This window comes from Empidonax traillii, unplaced genomic scaffold, assembly GCF_003031625.1.
Source record: "Empidonax traillii isolate 1590-97213 ecotype Southwest subspecies unplaced genomic scaffold, ASM303162v1 scaffold98:size2021230, whole genome shotgun sequence".
NCBI lineage: Eukaryota > Metazoa > Chordata > Aves > Passeriformes > Tyrannidae > Empidonax > Empidonax traillii.
The window spans coordinates 1,288,619-1,303,465 of NW_020955291.1; positions in this window are offsets into that span (position 1 = coordinate 1,288,619).

Genomic DNA, 14,847 nt, shown 5'->3' on the forward strand with positions numbered 1-14,847 from the left:
GTGTGATGGTGCCTAAAAGTGGGTTATCTATTACTTCAGAAACAATTTCCCAAACACAAAACACATCCCTTTAAAAAAAATTGCCAGCAAAGATGCTCTATATCAGAGTTGGGTAAGCTTTCATGGAATGAGAAGCAGGAGCATCAGAAATGGAGTGCCAAAGTCCTGTAAGTTTTCAAAATTTCTTAATTTAATGTTTCAGATTTCATAAGTATAGGACATATCACTGAACACACACAAAGAACACATTTTCACTTTATATTTCCAATTCTTATGATTACTGCTGTGATATCCTTTTAACAAAACTGAAGTGCCATGGCTTGCAAGGTAGCTAAACTTATAGGTAGGCTTCAGTTTTACTATGATTTTACCTTTCTTAGTTCAACAAGTCATTTTATATGTTGGTCACATAAAACTGCAGTAAAAATAATCACACAACTTAAAATGCATGTATCAGGTTGTCAGCTTCAGAAAGCTGAAGCAGCAATGTGATTTCCAGCCTATATGTTATTAGTTCTTATCTGCTGAATATGGGGAGGAGAAGCAGCAGACCAGAGTGGCTGCAGCCCCGAGGTGTTTGGCTCCAAACCTTGTAGCTCAGCCAGTCCCTTGGTTGGTAACTGGTGCTGGTTGAGGGGCAGTGGGTTGTACTTAGCTTATCCATGTCTCTATGGCACATGCTCAGCAGTTGAATTGTGTTGGTGGACATCACAAGGTTTCTGCAAAGACTCCCTGTTCCTGTAGCAATGTGCATTTCAAATAATCTGCTGTGTTAAGGACTTCTCAAACATGGCCACAGAACAGCTTCCCACACTCAGTTATCTTACTGCTTCTTTTGTCACAAATGTGGCTATCACCAGAGCTCCCTGCTGAAAGTGAGCTTCCTTAGGACTCTGGTTAGCTGTAATCTCCCAGGAGTGGTCCTCCACTTAAAGGCATAGTGCTTCTATATATATATATATTTAAAACTATTTATAGTTTATATATATATATAGCACTAGTCTACACTGAATTTGAATAGGAGTATTAGTTGACTCTATCAGTTACAGGCAGTCTTAATTCCTTTCCATCTAATCTGTCATCTTGTACTGAAGTCTTCAGCTTGAATTTTTAGAAGTTCTGTAGGTATTTTTATTTAACCTGTTCTGGAAAAAAAAAAAAAAGCTTTGTTTCTTCCTTACTGTGTAACACACCCTTGTTATGTGACATATGAATAAGTTCTAACAGAAGTCCCACTCTGTTCTTCAGTGCTTCAGAACTTACGGCTGTTCAGATCAGATGTAGGAGAGGAAAAAAAAAAAAAAAAAGACCACTGTTGTCTTATTTGACATTGACAGCAAATACATGCAGAGTAAGTGGAAAAAAAACCCCAGTAGTTGCATTTTGAAGAGAATTGGTAAACTCTCTTTTTGACCTTTGTCTGTCCTGTGCTCAGTGTATTTAGCATAAATTTCCTATGCATTCTGTAAAGGCAGTGTTCTGTTCTCCTTCACTTCTCGTTTGCCTTTGTGAAGACATTTATTGAGAAACACCAGTGCCTTTTAAATGAGTTAAAGTCTATTACATAATATGGTACAAACTTTAGATAACTACACTGTGCCGTGTCTGATTAGGTCATCTTCAGTCTTTTCAGATACTGAAAGTTGCAAAACAGTTATCTGTGTGTACATACAACTATGACTGTTATTGTCTCAGTCAGTTTATTTTATCAGTATTAAATTAAGTTGTATTTCAGTGGCTTTATTTTTATAGTGGTTTTATATAAAGGGGATTAGCAGTCATTTTTCATTTTGTTACAGCAATGGTCCTCATCAGAGATATACACACTGTAAGAAAAAGAGCGAATCTCTGTATCAAGTTATTAGTAAAACTAAGATAATCTTTCTAATTCTTGCTCTATTTTTTAAGTAATGTAAAGCATTCAGAGAGATGGGCAAAATCCTGGCAGATTTATTCTGCTGTATTTCCCCTTGAAGATAAGTAAGGAGATGGAAATATGCTTCAGAAGATTGACTGAGAAATAGTAACTCAAAGCTTTCCTTCACTGTATTAACTATTCCTCCATGCTTTTAAATGAAGAAATATGGAAAAGCATAAGTGTTACAGAGCAGGTTTTGATAGCTTTAGGAGCCTTGCATCTAATCTGAATTTAGTCACAAATAGTAATGGCCAGTATTCGCGAACGAAGAACCGGGGAAGGTCTTCACACCTTCCAGCCTGCGCATTGGATTTTTTAGGTGAGACACAGTGTGTGCGGAACTGAGCCCACCCTTTAATCCTGAGGTTCATCTGCCGGGGCCAAGCAAGCTTGGATGGTGGCAGCGAGGTCCTCAGGACGTAGATGGATTGCCTTACAGGGCTAACAAGCTCCATCTGCCCGGGCAGTGGCCCTGACCGGGAATTGAATCCGGGTCTTGGCATTGACAGCGCCGCGGCTTAACCACTGCACCACCAGGGGCACTCACAAATAGCAGAGATTTAGGGTAAGACAGGAATATGCCAAGTTAAAAACTTGCACAGTGTCAGAGTGCTGTTTGCTCCCAGGTCTGCAAGAACATTTCTTAAGAGTCGCCTTAAAGCTAATAGTTCTCACATTTACATCTTACTCTAAACACTAATAATTTAGAATTGTTCAGTTAATCATAGTTGTGATATGTGACAATTGTACACATTGTGTACAGTCCTTTTTTCTGTAATAAGATTTTAATGCAGAAAACAAAACTGACCCAAAACGAATAGATTATTTAAAGACTAGAAATAATGGCATTGAGACAAAAACTAATTCACTGCATTGTTCACTTGTTTTCCTTTTGAATCTTGGAGAATGTTTTTGTAGCATTCTGCTTGCATTTCATGCAGTGTCAACTGATCCCTAACATTTAGCTATGTGATGCTACTCCATAACAGAGTCAAACTCTGGGATGGAAACAAACTGCTGTTTTTGACAAGTTAAGTCCTGTCTCATTTTTATCACCTTTCTCTGAGTCTTTTTTCTTTTATTTTCAAATATTGAATTGTGGTGTTTATGATAGTGATGAGGTCATCTATACTGCCACTGGAGATGTGCATTCTTTCTGTATTATCCATTATGCATTCTAATAGTGCATTAAGTAAATGTTTTCAGGAACATTTAGCTTATAATACAGGACTCTAGAAGTGACTCTTTGTTCCATTTTGCATTAAGTCAAATTTATAGATTTTTGCTTTCTTTGAGTGTTTGCTGTTTAATCACGTAGTTTTGGTTGTTTTGCTGTCTTAAATAACTTGGAACTTCTTTCTCAGTACTTAATGATACTGACTGAGTCACAAGTTTTGGACATTCCCACTTCTGCTTTTCTCTTGGGTTGGAACACACCTCTGCAGGCCATCTGGTCCAAACTTTGCAAAAGCAGGGCTGACTTCAAAGTTAGATCAAGTTGCTCAGGGCCTTGTCCAGTCAGCTTCTCAGTGTCTTAAAGGATACAAACTTCTGGCCAACCTGTTTGTGTCTGACACCTCTCACGGTGAAGAGTGCCCCACCTGCCTCTCAAACACCTAATCAGAATTTCCTTCCCTGCAACTTGTCTGTGCCTTTCACTGTGCATTTCAAAGTTAATCGTAAATCTTTACTTGGCAGATACTGCTATGTCATTTCCCTGTTTCTGGGAATATAACCAGTTGGCCGTGTACAGTTTATATACTGAAAGTGAACTGCTAATAGAATGGAGGTTAAACCAGTGTTTTAAGAGACTTCACCACTGCTTCCTCTAAATTCTAGAAATATGCCTTTCCTACAAACTTAACTTTGGCAAAGAGAGGCACCTATCCTGTGAAGTGGTCCAAGAAAAGCTGTTCGGTCCATGTCCAGCCCACAGGAAGTGGGAAAGAAGCCCAGCCTTTATTGCTGTGGCAACTTCAGTATTGGAAATATTCAGACCAAAGAATTTGATGATAAGTTGCCTTGGCTGCACGATGAGGAGATATGGATTGTTTCAGAGCAGAAACCTTATTTCAAGTTCAGTGAAAACAGGAAGAATTTTCTAGCTGCTGTTTCCTGTCCTGGTTTTGATGTACATGAATTCATTAATCAGGGTATCCGAGTCTCTAATGGATCTTTTGATCTGAAAATGTTTTCCGGTAGCTAACCAGATTAACCAAATAGCATCTTCAGATCTATGCCACATAGACAGACACAGCTCAAGTGACCAATTCTGTTGGGAAGTGTTCTAGGATCCTGGGTTATAACAGCTGTCACTATAGATGATCACTGTAATATGGTAAGTGATGGCTTGTTGCATGCCAATGACCCTTTGCTTGCACTTTCCCCTGTACTCTTGAGTCAGGGAAGTGCTGGGAGTGGAATGTGTCATTTCCATTACCCCAGAGTAAAGCACCTCCCCCCGTGTGAAATGATGAACGAAATGTATGCTTGAGGCAGTGAAATCAAGTTGCATGAATAATTCCATTTAAATGTGGCTGTACTTATATGGTGAATGAACTGGAAACAAATCTCAACCCCCAAAGTCCTCTCACAAATTCCCAGATGCTGAAAACCACAGGAACCAGCTCTGCACTACCCAGACTTAAGGCCTGTTTGAGTGTAGTAGGTCTCAGAATTAGCCTTTGTAGTCAAAGCCAATCATCATTCTGATCTGGCCTGTGTGTTTTGTGACCTTGAATGTAAATTACTGAAAGAAAAAGCAGAGAATTATTCAGCTACAGATTGTGCATATGTGCGTATTTATGTGGAGTAGTTTAGACAAAGCACATTAAACCACTTCAGTTAGAACTGAAGCTCAACCCCGCAACAGGCTGTTTTACTCCTGTGTTATCTGTTGTAGGCATGCTTAGCCCTGCCTGTCATGTTTGGTACATATATTGGTCACTGCCATCTCAGACCTGCTCAGTTGGGTCCCAGGTGTGACAAAATGCTGCATTGTTCTTGTTCGTTTTCAATGCTTTGGATTGCCAGGAGGCTTTGTGTGCCATGTCCACTTTGTGCTGTACTTTTGCCTTGGAAAGTGCATTTTAACCCTATGCAACAGTGCTGAAATATGTTTCAAAGGAAATGGTATCTTCTGAGTCATGGCTTTCAGAGAAACCCGACCCGTAAGGTCTGTTTTTTTTCTGGCTACAGACTTGCCAGAGGCTGGGTCTCCTGAATGTGTCAAGATCAGTCTCCTAAGACATGCTTTGTTCCTCTGACACTTCAGTCTGATTGGATCAATAATCTTCCAGCCTTATGAATGCTTCAGAGACCATTTGAGTATAATCCATTTACTCTGTTAGTTCCTGCAGTCAGATATATAACAAATGTTGGAGTGATCTTAAACTGGCATTGTTAAAAGAAATTGTTTTCTTCAGGTTCCCAAAAATCCCACCCCCAACACTTTGTCAGCAAAGAAGGGATTTTTTGCCTTTTTCAGGCCAGTAACCAGAGATGACTGTTCAACTGTGCTCAGGCATTGGCATTTTAGAGCTCCTGGCTCACCCCAGTTCAGCACACCTGGTGTTGGAAGCCACCTGCCCGTGAGCCCCTTTGCCAGCATGGTGCTACCACTGTGCAATGTGGACACCATGAACAGGTCATATTACTGTGAACAGTAAACAGGCAATGCTGCTTGCATGGCATTTCATCGGTGTCTGATGGGTTGTTACATGCAGCTGACAACACAACATGACCACCTGGTGTAATATCCACAACACAGTGGAATGTTGTGTTTTAGTGTAGCAGCAGTTGACCACTGCTATATTGCGGTACTGAGCCTCAGATTTGCTTCTGACTCATTTTACTACATACCATGAATATTCTGTTTCAAGTCCCCGTATCTTATGTAGGAAATACCAGAGGAATGTGTAATGGACTTTCTTCCTGACATGGGGCTATTTGAGTCTGCCCATTAATTGTATATTTGGCTTGGACATCAACAAGACACATTAATTGTTCTCATCCTGTCAATGATCTATGGGAAATTAAAAAAGATGTCCATTAGGTGTGATTCTGGCTGTAGGACTGGAAAGACTGATGTACAAGTTTCTTGCATTTTTCAAAGAGATGACAGAACTAGAGTCATAGTAACGATGGTAATGTGGTAATAATGTGGTTTGGTGGGGACTGTGACAGTGGGAATGCCTTTATCACTCCCTCAGAGCTGTTCAGTGATGCTGTCCCTTCTCCCAGACCTACTGATGGAGAAATGTGCAAAATAGTTATGTGCTTGATCTCAGGCATGGGTGTGAGACAGCTCCTTTAGGAGCATCTCTGCTGCCTTGCAAGATACTCTCCTCAGTAGCAAAAAGGATTATACAGTGTACACCTATGTATGTTTTTTAGTTTGTTGTTCTTACAGTCCTTAATATTGCTGAATAGAGCAGTAGGAACTGGAGGAGACTGGTTCGTTGGTTTTGTGGACATCATTAATGTAAGGGGTTTTGGTTTTGTTTTGTGGGTTTGGCTTTTTTTGTATATTGTCCTTCACTATGTTCACATTCCTTGATGTTACAGCTCCATAAGAAAGTTAGTTGAATCCTAAGCATCCCCTGATGGAACTTGTCTGAAGGTGTCTGTAAGAAGGACGAATTCTGCCAGAAACACAGAGATGATAGCACTTAAGGGTAGGGACTCCCCTGCCCTGCACCAACCTTTACTGAAGCTTTTTTTGAGATACAATAGTTCAGCATAAATTTCTTCTTGTAGTAATCTGAGGTCCACTCTAATTGTTACATGATGGTACCTGTTCTTTTTTCATTAAACCATGCACCTCAAAAGCTTCATACTGCTTCATAGTATTACCACAGACAATTTTGCATAAGTTAATGGTATGGGGTTGTTTAGACAAGTCTGCCTAATGGTGTCTGCAGTATTAATTTACAAAGCCGAGGGAACAGTCACCTTGGTGTATACAGTGTGTCTTCCTCCTCCTTTGCAGAGTTCTTCACTGCAGTTATATTATCACTGGGGTTATACTGTGTTCTTACTGCCAGTTCTCAAGCAGATGATGTGAGGACCTAGAGCTAAATTGGCATCAGTAAGGTGTTTATGAGAAGCAACCCTCAGATGAGTAGTTATCAATGTGTTGGGCACTTCATGTTAACATTATAGATGACTCCATACATCTTTTTGATGTTTTGATAGTAGAGCAGTTTAAACCCACAACTGTAATTAGTCCATATGTGTGTGCTCATTTTCCTCCCTTCTTTCCCAACCCATAAGAGTCTTTACAATTTGTGCATAAGAAGGAACTTAGATGGTGCTAGGAACCACTGCACCCCAAATATGAGGAGTAGAAGTATCCCACCATGGATACTAGAAATAAGGAATTGTGGTATACATACAACCAAGATGCAAATGATCAAGCAGACTGCAACTTGAAGAAATCCAGTTAGAGGTCATCTCACTGTATGCAAACTTTTGTATGATTTTTTTAAGTTGATGAAGTGAGCTTTGACTTCTGTCTTGATTATTCAGAGCATGAAGCTTATTGAAAGCTAAGCTGTTGCAAAAGGCTAATGAAGTGATTTTTCCTGTATCCTGTGGATGTAGCTTGATGACTGTAAAGTTCAGCTCAATTTTTTTAGGATGTGCCTGGACTAGGAATGTTAACTAGCTAAAATAGATTTAATACAGCTGTATATAGTCATGGAGAAAAGAAATAGAAGCTCATATTCTACCTGATAGTGTTTGGATTAAAAGGTAATGGGGTAAATGTGACTTGGAACAGATTTGTTCCTTGCTGGCACAGGAAAAAAAAAAAAAGGAGAGGGGGAAAGAAAAAAGAAAAAACCAAAACAAAAACCGTATGCCAGCCCTGCTAGTTGCCATACTATGTTTTATTTTTTGCAATTACAGGGATGGTAAAAAAACCTCGATAAACAATTGAATATGTTACTTACTGAAAGCAGAATTTTTCTCTTGTATGAAGTCCAAGTTAGTGTATCTTCTTAGCCATTTTTTGCTGTCTCTGCAACCAGTCTAAATGAGAAATGCTTTGGGTCAGCACAGGGGCAAGTTATGCTTTCCCAGGAGCCATTCTGTTGGTTCAAGTAGCTTGCAATAGATACATATAGCTGAGTCCTAGGAAAAAACAAATTATTTTTATTTCAAGTTAGAAAGCCAAATATTGTATCTGATCACTAATGGAAAAAGAGATGTCTTCACAAGTTTGAGCTAAACTTAAACCCTTATTTTTCAATCCTTTATCTGAAACAAGTGACTGAGATCAAGCTTGTGTGCTTCTTAACTAACTAATGCCTGTCACCTCTGTGAGGAACTTCCCATCCAGTGAGAAAGGCCAGCTCTGCATGTTGCTCCTGCAGATGCACAGGGAACTTTTGCTTTGGGCTGCAGCTGCAGAGCACAGCCCAGGAACCTGGTCTCCTCAATTTTGTGGTAGGGACAGGTTATAGAGAGATAAGAGCAGAGGTCTATTAAAACATGATGACAACTGGAAATGAACATGAAACATTGTGAACTGAAGAGGCATCACTCTGAAGATTTGCTCATCATGACTCCTTGTCACTTGCATGGCATCACTTATGTCTGCATCACAGGAGGGATTTGTGCATATCCTGAAAGAGGTGGGCGTGCTAAGGCTGGGGAAGTGTCTTTCTAACTGTCAAAGCAGCACCAGACCCAGAACTGGAATTTCGGTAACAGGGACTTTTACCGAAGCACAAGAGTGATGGCTGTGTCAGAATGGCCATTGTAGTTGCTCCGTGCCCTGTTCAATTTTCATTTGCAAAAGGGATAGCCCAAAACAGCCATCCTTCTCTTCTCATTGGAAAGACAGTGCTTGTGTTCTCCCTTTTTTGCATGTGTAGAATAGAGTTATTTTTAAAGAGAAAAAAGCTTTGCTTAACAGTCAAAGGATAAACAGTGGTTAGATTCCCTTTTTGTGGAAAAGGGGAGGGTGCAGGTATGGTGTAGCAGAGAATCCTAAGATAATGTGTTTAGACTTAAATGTCTCCAGTGAATTGCACAGAAAGCCCTGCTAGTCAGGGTTCTGCAGCTGTCAGCATGAGTATCTAGTTCACGGGAAGCAGAAAAAGAATACATAAAGTAATCTTTTAAAGAAATAAAAACCCCCAACACTTCTGTGGCTGAGTATTTTGAAAGCTTTATCCTTAGGGAATAATGCAGAACACATCATTTTGCAAAGAATTGGCAAAGTATTTTGATGATGACAGCTAAAAGAGCTCATTTTTTCCTTTTGGGGGGCCTATTCCCCTTTTCTTGACATTGCAATGTGTCTTCACTTTTCTTTTTCCTTTTCCCCTTTTCTTGAAGGCCAAAAATGTAACTCTGTGCTTACATCAGGGGTGTAATCCTAGGGCAGAGCAGGAGGCAAGCAGGTGTGGGGCCATGCTGCCCTTGTGTTGCTCTGTGCTTTCCTCAGTTATAATTATTCTCACAATTCTGCCTCCCTCTATTTGCACTTTTACAGGCAGTCACTTCATGTGGCTTTTCCCTCACCAAATCAAAGCAACTGCCCATCTTTCTCTTTCTGAACTCAAACCAGGGACCAAAGACATCATCAGATTTCAAAACCTTCTCTTCACAGAGTGTATCCCACTGACATCTCCTCTCTGCTTTCCCTCCCTGTTGCAAAAATATCATATATTTAGAATCAGAGCCCCACTGAGAGGGGAGATCCATATCCATGGTTTCATTTAACTGCCTCTCTGACTGAATCACTGTGGCAGACGCAGTTAAAGCGTGGCCAGCAACGGCCCTGGGCTGCTGTGACTGCCACTGACCACCCAGGCTCCTGCTGTCCTTGCCACCGTCCTCAGGTGGTGGGCTTTGCCATGGATCACTTCACTGTATGAATGAATTTTGTTGCACCTACCCATAAGTAAGTTGCAACATTTTCCAGAGTGACAGCTTAAAGCTGTGGCAGAGACAAAATTGATGGATGCCAGAATTGGTTCCAGATGGTGTATAAACTTTGAATGCCTGTGAGCATTTTGATTTTTGACAGTGTTTTAAAAGTGTAAAAATAAAACAGAAAAAAGGTGCTGCTTTGGTTTGGTGCTAGAAGGGTACTAGGGATCTTGCCAGTGGCTGTCAGCCATCAGCATAGTTTTTGTCCATCTATTAGTGCCTCTGAAGAGCTAACTTAAAATCGGGGAACATGGAGCGGCCAAAACGACATCTCTTTAGGTAGCAATCTCCTCACTTCTGAGTTGAATTTTGAGTTTCTCCAAAGATGTGCAGTCCTTTTTTTTCCTCTGAGTAATGAAAACCTTTTGGAAAATTTTTGGATACTGCAAAATCTTTTGTGTAGCAGCAAGGCATCAAGTCTTAGAGAAAACCATTAAACAATTGTTTTAAACAGATTTGAAGTGTTTGTATTGGACTACTTTTTGGCATCCCCTTTATTTTTTCTTAAAGCCAGGAGCATCAGTTACTACGAGTTCAACTGTGCAAGGCCACAGGCAGCTGTAAAATCATATGAAAGAAATTAAAACCTCTTTCCTGTGCCTGATAATGCTGTAAGTTCTGTGATGTGAAATTTTAGGAACTTGTAGGGTTAGCAGAAATAACCAGCTGTGCTGTCCAACTTTGTCATAGCTGGCTTAAAATGCAGGAATTACCCGTCCAAAGTATTCCGCTCTGGGGCCTTTCCAAAAGGCTAATACAAAGAATAAGACAGCAAATCTTTCACGCTTGTATCAAACAGCTTTCCAGGTGTGACAGAAACTATTTGCAGCTGCCCATGTAAACCCAACCTGCTATTGTCACCACGTTTTGATTCAGTACACAATGGTTAAAATTTTCAAGACAGTTATGCATGACTTTTCTTTAGTTTGTAGATTTGGCTTTGACAGACAGCAAGTGCCCTAATTTAAGGAGCAGAGGTGGCTCCAGTTATTAATTTGCACTGCTGATAAATGGTCTTCTCCTATGCTTGACTGGTTAAGTAAATTGATAGTACCTATGATAGTGCTTTTCTTTTTTCTTATTTGCTTTTTTTTCCTTTTGTCTCTTTTTTTTTTTTTTTTTCCAGATGGGGAAACTACAACTTCCCTGTGATTTCAAAAAAACTAATCTGCTTTTTTAGATTTCAGCTTAGCTACACAGGGCTTAACTTCAGTCCTCAAGGTCAGCGTGTGTGCTGGTATTGTGCTTTAACCCTCACCCCTGTTTGTTTTAAAATAAAATAAGAAATTTACAGAATCTTCTCTGATTTTCACTCTGGCTCTTAAGATGAAAATAATGGTGGTTCTGGGGAATTTTCCTTTCTGTGCTTATAGTTTACTATACTTCAAGAAAGGACCTAGAACTGAATTGAACTTTCATATCACTCAGCGGAAGAAAGCAAGTAAATTTTCAATTATTTCCAGTAAACTGAGAAAAAAAAAAACAAAAGAGAGAGAGAGGAGAGAATTTGAATAAAATAGGATGGCCTGCTTTTAACTTGGAAATAACAATGCTGCTCTGAACCTGTAATTGAAGGCTAAAGAAAACACTCAGAAGAGGACATTGGTTTTCTACTGTGACACAGCAGGACTCCTTTCCTGATGCATGGCTCTACCAGAGAAGTTTCTCTGGGCTACAAATGTCATCCTCTGGCAACTGCACCATGTGCCAAAGAGTTAAGGTGGAGAAACTGCTTCAGACCACGAGTCTGACTTTTTTTAAACTTAGATCAGACATTTACTGAAAGTTCTTCAGCTGAGTTTGGATTACACCAGAGTTCAAAAGAGGAAAGTGAGAGGGAAGGTGCTGAGTGTGTGGTGCTGCATCAGACTCCAGAGTGTTTGGTGCTGAGCCAAGCAGCACAGGTTTTTAGTCTTCATGCTTCCACTTCCTTGACAGTGGATGTGTGGATTTAGTGTGCTAGCTATAGTTTAAGTAGGTTGTTTAAAATAATTACATTTCAGAGACCATTACTCATTAATTTTTACTCTTGTTCGTGTCATGTAATAGTCATCATCTGTTTGAAATTAAGGCTTCATGTGGAAATAATCCAGGGCAATGGCTCTGTTCTTTTTTGGATGTATTTCTGTTATTTCTTATGCATACAGTTCTGACTAAAAAGAAAAAAAGGGGGATTGCAGTAGTGTTTGGGGTATTTCAGTCTCAGGGGCCTCTCATAGCATAGTTAACTTCCTCGTGAAAGCCTGACCACCTGCTACCAAACAAACTTGCTTTATTGTTTAAGTGGCACTTTCAGTAGACTTTTCGTTCATCTATTTGCATTGTGCTGATACCAGCAGTTTGCTTCCTGTGAGCCTCCTGAGCTCTGTCAGGCAACATTTCCATCAGACTGTGGATGGTTTTGCATGAGGAGTTTGGCAGGGGTGTATGTCAGTGTTGTCTTCTAATAGGCAGGATGTGTTAGCTTCTCTCCTTTTCTCCCTCCTTGCCCTATCTTCTGTCTGTTCTTATAAGGAAGAAAACATTGCATAACACAAAGGTAAAGTGTAAGCAAAATAATTGTCTCAGGGCTTTGAAGGAGGGGTATGTAGGCTGCTGAGGATTGTGGCCCTCACAACACATCCATCTTTTCCCAGATAAACTCAACTTCGCAGGCTGCTGCACTGCAAAACGAGCTCCCAAGCTCATACCTGGTTTTACTATTGGTGTTCGCTTAAGTTGCAAGTTGCTTCACGTGGCTGCCTGGGCTTGCAACTGCAATATCCTTATCTGTTTATTGTAACACTCTCAAGGCACTTTTTTAATCATCTGGGGTTGTTGCCTGGGGCCTTTTTGGGGAGCAGGAGTTGTGTCCTCACTCTGTCTTGGCACCCTTCTGCCCTAGAACTTGAGGGTGGCTATCTCTCAATGCACATTCCTCTGAGTGGCAAGCTGGTGAGATGACTGCTGCTCTAAGTCCCTGGTGTCCCCAACAGATGTAGGTTTGTGTTGCAGAAAGTGGAGGTGGGACTTAGAACCAAACATTGCAGAGCTTTCTATGAAGATTTATCTACCTCTTATATATCTATAAAAAGCCATTCCCTCTGATACCAGCTTTCAGCATCACAGCAACCGACTTTTTGACACAAAAACACTTTGTTTACCAGAAACCTGTGTTATATTGTAGATCCACTTTAAATTTAGATCTGTGCTAAACACGCTTTAGCCTAACATCCATTATCAGTTGCTGCTTCATTATTTAATCAGTTCCTGTGTTAGGAAACTTGCTTTGGTTTGTGTTTACTCTGGCTTTTTCATGAGGTGCCAGTCATCGTTGTTTATGCTTCCAGATATTTTTAACCAAATCAAGCATTCATTCCAGAAGGAAAATATTTGGAGGGTGAAGCTTAGTAAGATGTAATTTTGTAGTTGTCGTAACCAGGTCTTCAAGTTTTATATATAAACACTTGGATTTTTGCTTCTGTGCTAAAGCAATGACTGATGGTTCCCATCCTTTGTCTAGTAAAGTGCTGTTTTCCTGAGCACTGCTACAAGTATTTTCTTCTTCATTAATATTGATGGTGGTTCAATCAGCACCACCAAGTTTCCTTTCTCCCTTTACATTACAGGCTCTTCATAATAAACCCTGGACTTCCTGACAAAATTTCAGTGCCTAGAAGTTCTTTTTCCTTTTAAGACTGTTGTTTCTGGCAACTGACTTGTAACTGTATAATGGTGTCCAATTGAAAGTTAATAATCTCATTTGCTTTTCAGAGTGCTTTGCAGCAGGTTATGGACAGATTGTCAGTTCCCCTTAGTTAGCAACACTTGAGGTGATCATTTCTGTCCACTGCATGTTTGCCAAAAATAAGGCAATCCATTGCATGCAGGTTTTCTTTCCCCTCCCTCTATGTATTAATATTGTCTCAATCTGTGGAGCTTAACACAGTTTGCTTAACGGGTTTAAATTTCATCATGGCTTCCTGCTGCAGGGTTTTGGAGGCAGACAGTCCTGACTGCAGTATCAGACTCTGAGCTTCAGGTTGTGTGCAATCTGCAGAAACTGAATTGATTTATCTAGCAATAAGTACAGGTCTCTTGGTAGTCTCCCTAGGGCTGCTGCTTTGGGCTTCCACTGCAGTCTGGGAGTCTTCCACTGCAAATGTCTTCTCTGGCCTTGACAGTGTCAGGGAGACTGGTCAAGATCATTCCTGGATCAATCACAAACTCACAAGTGTGTTGTACTGCTCATCTCATTCTGGACCCTTCCTATTACTTGTATCTGTCTGATGCATCTGGCAGCTGCTAATTGTACCATATACATCGCTATGCCAAATGACCAACATCCTCTTCTTTGTCATTAGCAAGTTTTCACTTTATTGGGGTGAAATGCCTCTTAAATATTTACATTCCAGAGGGTCTCTATATACTCAATACCATAACATTCAATTTCTTCATTCATCCAGGTGTGTGTAAACCCAAACTATTCTTTCCATCACTTCTCCTTGGGGCCAGATGTTCAAGAACTGCATGGGGCAGAAGGTGCTTGGACATGTGCCATCAGTGCCCGGTGAGCTGGTCCCAGGGCACCCGAGTACCTGGAAATGCTTTTCTACCTGATAGACCCCCTTGCTGAAATAAGGCCTTTAGCAGCCAAACCACCTCCTTGAGGACTCACACCCCCTTTCTGTCCACTGTACATGCATGAGTTCAGCTCCTAATTTTTGAGAGGAATATGACAGAAACAGTATTTATTTTCCAAGTTCCAAAATCGTTTTTGTGTGCAATAAAGCATAACAAGTAGTTACAGTGGAAAATAGCTGGAGAATCCTTTTTTAGTATAAGCTTCTGTACTAATATTAAATATGCCTATATGCACATATAAAAATAATTAAAATATATTAATATGTGTCTATATGGTATCTTTGGTGGGGTATTTTACAGAGGGATTAGGGTCGTGAGGCCTATGTTTGACAATTAGAAAAAGACAACTGAATCACTGTCCC